The sequence below is a fragment of the Macaca fascicularis genome, chromosome 4, assembly GCF_037993035.2.
Source record: "Macaca fascicularis isolate 582-1 chromosome 4, T2T-MFA8v1.1".
NCBI lineage: Eukaryota > Metazoa > Chordata > Mammalia > Primates > Cercopithecidae > Macaca > Macaca fascicularis.
Window position 1 is genome coordinate 15,920,139 of NC_088378.1, and position 8,143 is coordinate 15,928,281.

At 45.7% G+C, this 8,143-nt stretch overlaps 1 protein-coding gene across 8 annotated transcripts in view; it reads right to left on the reverse strand.

Annotated features, from left to right (window-relative positions):
• The window catches only part of FYN (FYN proto-oncogene, Src family tyrosine kinase), a 209,773-nt gene extending 205,100 nt beyond the window's left edge, over positions 1-4,673 (reverse strand). For all 8 annotated transcript variants that reach the window (XM_074036906.1, XM_074036907.1, XM_065543229.2 and 5 more), the window contains exon 1: positions 4,197-4,673. The gene's annotated coding sequence lies outside the window, so the exon portion shown is untranslated. The remainder of the gene's footprint in view (positions 1-4,196) is intronic.
• Between the last annotated feature and the right edge of the window lie 3,470 nt (positions 4,674-8,143).

Genomic DNA, 8,143 nt, shown 5'->3' on the forward strand with positions numbered 1-8,143 from the left:
GTATGATCTTGAATTAGTTACTTAACAAGCTACTAAAGCTTGCTTCAATTTCCCATCTGTAAAATGGAGATTATAAGTGAAACCACTGCATATTATTATTGTTAAGATTGGAGCTTAAACAGTGCTTGGCACATAGTAAATGTTCAATAAATGTTAGCAATTATTAATTATTTTTATCTCTTCTAGTAGACCATGAACTTCTGAAAAGCAAGGACAGCAGAAGTATTCATTTCCAGGACCTCATCTCCCCAGTGCCTTGCACAAAGTAACATACTAGGCTAATGTCTGCAGAACAGATGAATATAATGAAGTATTCACTGTAAAAAATAAGTACATTAACAATTATGATGGCTGGTATGAATGGAATTGCTCCAACAATTTGGAAGCCTGTGGAGAAGAGGGACTACCCAGAACACTAGAACGCTGCTCCTGGAGATTTGGAAGGTCACTTAACCTCTGTGGAATATGCAAGACTCACAGACAAAGAGGGCAGCTGAGTGACAGAGGAGACCCACGTGGGCCTGAAGAGCTGGCTGGCTGAGCCTCCTGCCCTTCCGTTAAGAAGCTGCAAGGCCTTGGGGCAAGCAGTTTCACCTCTCAGGCTGATTAATTTCCTCTTCCGATTAAGAGGGAGTAGGACTGTGATTTCTTTTTTTCTTTTTGAAATAGGGTACAGTGGTATGACCTCAGCTCACTGCAGTCTCTACCTCCTAGGCTCAAGTGATCCTCCCACCTCAGCCTCCTGAGTAGCTGGGACCACAGATGCATGCCACCATGCCTGGCTAATTTTTAAAAGATTTTTCGTGGAGACAAGGTCTCACAATGTTGCCCAGGCTGGTCACAAACTCTTGGGCTAAAGTGATCCACCCACCTCAGCCTCCCAAAGTGCTGGGATTACACGCATGAGCCACAACATCCAGAAGGAATGTGATTTCTAAGGACTCTCCTAGCAACTTTGGGAGTCTACAGAATGACCAGATGAAAAATTAAGCCAAGAAAGGTGCTTCTGGGGTAAAAGAACCACATCAAAGTCAACACAGGAAGCATCAGATGATTGTATTACATGGGATTACTGAGTAGGAATTGGCAACATTTGAAACATGACAACAAGTAAGATTTTTGAAACATGCTTAGGATGAAAAGATCTAAACTTATAAAATCAAAAGAAAAGCAATGACGGGTGTCCATTCTAGATTTCTATTTAATTCCCATTAGCCTGTAAGTTTCTTGAGGGCAGTGAATGTGTCTTGATAAGTGGCAGTGTTTGGCAAAGCTGTTCAATAAAAGTATTTACTCTGTATCTTTTTTCTGAGCACACGGCTAAACTACATTTCCCAGGCTCCCTTGCAATCAAATGTGGCCATATAACTAGCCCTCAAGTAAAGACTGTGAGAGGAAGTGATGGTGTCACTTCCAGGCTAAGGTATTTCAAAAGTGGGTGTGCCCCGTCTACTCTCTCTGTTGCCCCTTCTGTAAGCTGAAACAGGTTCCAATGGTAAGCTATGGGATGGTGGAGCTAAAAGATAGGGGTGTGGGACTCAGAATCACTGCATGGCAGAAAGCCACCTACAGATCAGAAACATGAACTTTAGACTATTAAATGAGCAAGAATAAACATCTATTGCTTTTGAGCCATTATATATTTGCAGGCCTATTTGTTACAACTGCTAACATTAGCCTAATTGATACAGGTGTTGAACACATACCAAAGACCTAACTCACATTTGTTGATTGTTAAATGAAACAGAGTACCCACTAAGAAAAAACTTGGTAGGAAACAAGATAAATAAGATAAGGTTCCTTTTATCAATGTGCTGACCAACTAATGGTGGAAATAGACTCATGCCAAACGTAATAACTGCTGCCAAAGTTTGAAACCAAAATATGATGATTTGTTTGGAAAGGAGAAGATGGAAACGGCTTCACAGAGGAGATGACATTTGAGTTGGGCGCCAAAGGTTAAAAACGACTTCAAGGAAGTCAGATGGGGTTAGAGATTGCAGACCCAGGAGAAAACAGAGTGTGCATTTGCTCACATTCAACCTTATCATTAAGTCTCTCAAACTTGGTCAACAGAGTGCGAGTTTATGTGCTCTGGCTTTCCTTCCTGGGTCCGGCATCAAACAAACGACCCTTTGTTTTCACAGTACACTCATTAACCCTATTGCTTTTTTTAATGTAAAAAGCTCCACGATTAATGTTCTTAAAAAGCACATAAGTAAATGTTTCACGAATCATAACTCTTTTCTAATAAAATTACTGAAAAAGAAACCTACAGTTCTGTTACTTATAATAGTCGAGGAGCCATACTTTTAGGGAAGAACGGGTTTCACTTAAGTTTTGACAATATCGATTAAGCGTGTAATAGTCACTAGTTTACAAAACGGAACATTAAGCCCCCAGATTTACATTAACATTTCCTCCTTAAAAAGAACATCAGATGGTTTAGACTTCAGTCAAGACTCTCTACAGCCCCAGTTCATAGCCAAGTGGCCCCAAAGCCTCATATAGTTAAACCACTTCCTCCAAAAGTCTGCGAGTCCCTTTATCTGAACACAGGGTAACCATGGAGCAGGGACTGGGGAAGAAGACAGTACAAAGGGTGGAAAGTATTGCAGTTGCTTGGGTGGTGAGAAAGGAAGTGGGCGTCCCAAGACTACCTTGAAGCAGGCAAAAGACAGTCTGCAGTGGTCTTCCAAATGCTAACTCTAGACCGTTTTATCCACGTCCCCAGGTATTTACTTCAATAAAAGGGTCAATAAAAGGGTAAAACAACATCACTGGGCTGACAGGATTTCATTTCAAAAGACATCAGCACAGTGACCTCTTAGACTTGATAGAAGAAGCCAGTCAGGTTGCCTCCCCCTTATCAAATACCAATTTAATTCTGATTCAGAAACAAAATTCCTGTGACCCCCACACCAATTTACTCTACCCCAGCTCTTAGTACTTGTCCCCAAAAGAAGAGGGGAAAGAATAGGGATAGGGAGGCTACCTTAAAAGTAAAGCAACTCTTAAGACTGCTGGAATAATTGTCCCCTTAAATCTAAGAAACACTGCAGCTGCCAGTCAACACTACTGGTCTGTGAACACAGCAAAATGCCGACACCTGCCACCCGGCATCTGGGGGTTCTTTTATTTTTTGGTAAATGTGGCAGGAAAGACTCAGAGAGACCAACTGCTTCATGGGAAAGAAAGGGAAGCCCCAGGGAGGAGAGACAAGAAGCATCGTGCCTATCCTAGGGTACTTTGTGTGTCTCCTTTCTATGCACTGAAAGGGCTCTTTGTGTCACACTCACACTCACACACACACACCCGGCGAGTCTGTGTGATTTATTGGGGGAAGGAGGGGCAAGAAGGGTGATTTTATTATCCATCTTCCCAGTGAGTCCCAGCACATCTCTCCCTGGGCCCAAGCTCGGTGGCCTCCTTCTGGCCCAGTCCCCTCCGCCTGTGGCCGCAGAGATAAGAGAGGGGAGGAGCCCAAACAAAAACAGCCATGGATCTAGGGAAGTAGAGAGGAAATCCAGAGAGGGAGCCGGAAAGGAAGGAGAAAGGAGCTGGAGGGAGCAGAGGGGTGAGGGACAGAGGAAGAGAAGGAAAGGCTCTAGCACAGGGGAAAGGGGAAGGGTGGGTGGGTGGTGGCACAGGAAGAGTGAAGGAGAGGATGGGGGAAGTGCAAGGGAGGTGCCAGAAATAGGCAGGAGGATGGGTTGGAGAAGGCGACCGCCGCCGAGGGAGGAGGCCGAGAGGTGGAGGAGTGGGGCAGGGGTTGGGTGGGGAGGGAAGCAGCACGGGGCATCAATTATTAAGTGATTACATCACCCCTGACATTAAAACAACACACACAGCCCCAGTCCCCGCTGGGGGCCCCGAAAGGAGGGCGGGGGCGGAGTCTGGGCCAGCCTCACCCCCAAGCCAATTCCAATTTTCACTCGGCGCCCGCTTGCGGGCGAGGAAATGGGGCCCCCATCCCCGCGCCGCCTCGGAGCCGCACCCCGCAGGGGTGTCCTCGCGTGCAGCCACGGGAAGACCCCGAGCGCCGACTCCCCAGCAGCCCCGCGGGGCGCCCCGGCGGCCGAGGGACCGCAGCGCCGGGCCCCGCGGCGGGGGCGGCGTGCGCGGGGGCGCCGGCGGCCGGGCGTCTCCGCAGCATCCCCGAGGCCTCCCGCGGCGCATCCCCGCCGCCTGCTTACCTGCGCGGCGCTCAGGCTCCGGAGCCCATTCACATGGTCCTCTCCCCGCCCTCCTCCGGCGCGGCCGAGGCGGCTCCGGGAGCTCCCCGGCGGGCCCAGGAGCCGGTGGGCCTTCCGAGAGCACGGAGGGGGCGGCGCCGGGGTGTCCCCGGCCCGGCGGCCGGATCCCTCCCTGGCGCGGGCGGCGGCCGCCGGGCGGTGCGACGCGGGCGGCGGCTTTGTGTGCGCCCGGGCGGTCCTCGGTGCGCCGGGAGAAGCGCGGCGCGCCCGGGCGGGAGAGGACGCGCCGCTCGCAGGGCAACCTCGCCTCTACTCTCGCCGCCGGCCGGCGGGCGGGTCTCGAAGGCCTTCGGCTCGCGGCGACCCCTCCTCCTCGCCCGCGGCAGCCCCCTCCTCGCCGGCTCCGCTCCTGACAGATGGCGCAACTGCAACGACGCGCCGCCGCCACCACCGCGGCTGCTCGCTGCTACTCTTGCTGATGCTCGGCCCCTCCAGCTCCGGAGGGGAGCGAGGAGGGGGCGGGGTGCGCCCCGAGAGTGACAGGCCCCGCTGCCCTATCAAGGAGCCCCTTGGGAGCTGCGGGCCTCAACCATTGGCGCCTGGGGCGTGGGCGGGACGGCAGTGGGTGGGGCCGCCGAGTGGGTTGAGCGTTACTGTGGCAGCGGGCATCCCAGGGTGCGTGCGGTGCAGGGTGTGCAAGAGGATGCGAGGTTGGAGGAGGAGGTCTGTGTGTTTTTAAGGATTGTGTGGAGTTGTGAGGTGGCGGAGTAGGGCGGGAGAAAGAGCGGAAAGTGTGAACTGCAGTTTCTGCTTTGCGGAAGGTTGCAGCTGCTGCTGCAGATTGACACCTGCCATTCCCCCCAAACCATGGGAACCTGCCTCGAGACAGGGCTATCTTGCCTTTCTGGTGTCTTTTCATTTGAGGGTGAGAGGATGAAATGGAAAATTGTTTGGACGGTGATAGCAGCGTTTTCTTTGATCAAACTGAAAAGAGTAGCGAACAAAGTAGAATCCTGTCACTGAAACGTGGAAACGCACAACAAATAACAATGAGGAGGAGAAGGAGATTAGGATCATTTTATCAGTCCCCTGTTTCTGGAGACACTTATTTATATTTCTTTTCTAGCAAAAGTCTAGAGGAAGTATTACTGAAATGGGGGGAGGGGCGAGCAGCGACTAAAGAACCTGAAATCACAGAGATTTGTTCGTACATTTCCCCCCACAAAAAAACCTTGTTTAATTGTAGCCATTGGTTGTCTTTGGTTTCTTATGACATTCAAACCTCTCATGTTTTTTTTCCCCTTCACAGAATCTGAGCTTTTGCTCAGATTTCCCTTGATGAAATAATTGCCGGTTTAGTATACAGTTGGGAGTGCATCGGTCTTTATTTCCTATCCAGCTTTTCTATGGCAGGATGTAACTTCATGAAAAGAAACACTTTGGCTTCCTGATTTTCTTTATAGGTAATTCCTGTTTACTGAAAGTTCTGCTTTAAGGCATACTCAGAATCGCTCTCCTTAATGATTTTGGCAAGAACCCTACCTTTCCCCCTCAGCAAATCTAATGTTCTAAGAAATTATAAGTGAATCAGCTTCTGCTTCTGTGCTCAAAAATCTATAATATTGCCTTTCCGGCCCACTACTTGCTTTTAATTAAGTTTTAAAAATCAGTCCCTTTTGCTGACTTTTTTCTTTTTGTGCACCCTACTTTTTAAGAAAAGTTGCTAATATTTATTACATGATCTGCATCCTATGGAGGAGGAAACTGAGGAAAAGAGAAGTTAAGTAACTAACTCTAGGTGACAGTATAGGGTGGTTACTGGATTTTTTTCCTTTTCCTTAAACAAAATGGCAAATTTAACCGTGTTTAAATTGTGTCTGCAAATTCCATAATCCCAAGAAATGGAACAATAGCTAGGACTAGCATATTTCCATATAAGAGAAAGCCAGCTTCATTTAGCCAAGAATTGCTTATCTCAAGAGCAGAGTCTCTTCGTCCTCAGGGCTAGTCCACAGTGGCTGTTCTGGGTTTATTTGAATTGGGATGCAGAGGCAGTTGTGTAGAGCAATGATTCTCAAACTTTGACATGTATCAGAAATAACTGAAGGGGGTTGCTTAAACATGAATTGCTGTGTTTAACCCCCTAGAGGTTCTGATTTAGGGGGTTTGGGATGGTGCCCAAGAATTTGCACTTTTAACAAGTTCCCAAGTGATGCTGATACAGCCGATCTGGAGACAACACCTTGAGAACCATAGTTCTAGAATTGGGCTGTCCAAGGAGGTAGCCACTAGCCACACAACTGTTAAGTACTTGAAATGTACTTCAGTATTGGAAAGTTGGCTACTGCAAATTAGGATGTGCTGTAAATGTAAAAGATGTATTAGATATTTCAGATCAAGCATGAAAAATGGAATGTAAAATGTCCCATTTTAATATTGATTACATGTTAAAATGATAGTCTAAATGTACTGTGCTAAATAAAACATATTATTAGAGTTAATTAAATTGTTTCTTTGTTTTTGAATGCAACTACTAGAAAATTTTAAATAACCTGTGTGGCTCAAATTATATCTCTATCGGGCAGCATAGTTGTTTCTGATTCCAGCTCCACAGTTCACTGTTGGGAGCGCCTTGATGAAGGAAGTCGCTTATCCTTTTTGAACCTTAGTGTCCTCATACATAAAATGTGAAAAATAGTAAAACTGTTCTCAAACTATTCCTGACAGACTACGTGTCATATGCTCTCAGAAAGAACACTGTTAGACTACAGACCTCCTTGAAATTTCATATTTAATTCAATCTATCTTACACTAAATCTGGAAATCTGGAGTAGGTGGGATAAGTCCTCTCTCTCTCTCTCTCCCCCCCCCTCCTGCCCCCCCCCCCACTTCTTCAAGAGAAGCCACTTCTTAGTGTCTGCAACTCTAATGGCTTCTTGATCTAATTAGTGGACAAAGAGACAATGTGATTAAAATGACAGATTAACCTGCTCCCATCAAGACTTCATCCTGTTTTTTGTAATTCTTTCCTTACCTAGTTTTTTATCTGTTGCCCGTCTTAAATGTAGCTTTAAATGGATTTGGACTCCTCAGGAGAATTTGCTAATGGTCTGAACAAGTGTGTAGAGCACTGCAAAAGATTTGGATACTATTGCCCGTTTTGATCTATTCTGCCGATCTCTACCAAGAACTTGATTAAAGATCTGAGATGCTGTCCCTGCCCTACCCAAGGTAAGTAATATTGTCTTCCACAACAACCAGTTTTGTTTTATGAGTAGCTTCTATTATACAAATTAGAATGTAGTCATTGTTCTAGAACTTCTCTTTGATTTTATTGATATTGTTTATATATTTTGTATTTTTCTACTTGCTTTACCTGAAAGTTTCCTTTTTCTATTCTGGCTTTCTTGAACTTGTCTCATCTGAATCTCGTCTCTTGCTTTTAAAGTAACTTTTTTTCTTATTTTTATTTTATTAGCTAAAACATTTTCTTGTCTTATTATTTCATTTTAGTTTTAATCTCTTAAATGTCAACTCAACAACAACACATATGGCAAGGGTAAAAACCCTCAATATAGAGTTTTTACAAATCAACAAGAAAATAAAGATGAATGTTTGAACTGAAAAATACGTGCAACAAAAACAAAACCCAAAATGGCCAGTAAATGTGATAGGAGGTTCAACAGGAAAATGGATACCCATACCCTACTAGTGGAATTTTTAATTGGTACAACATTGCTGGAAGGCAGTTTAATAGCATTTGTGAAAAGCCTTTTAAAAAAATGTATACATTTGACTTAGCAATTTTACTTCTGGGAAAGAATGGAACAAGTTTGCAAATATACACACACACACACACGCATATGATGAGAATAATCGGAACATTGTTTATAATAGTGAAACACTAAGAAAAGTTCATTAATAAGGGATTTGGTATGTAAATTATG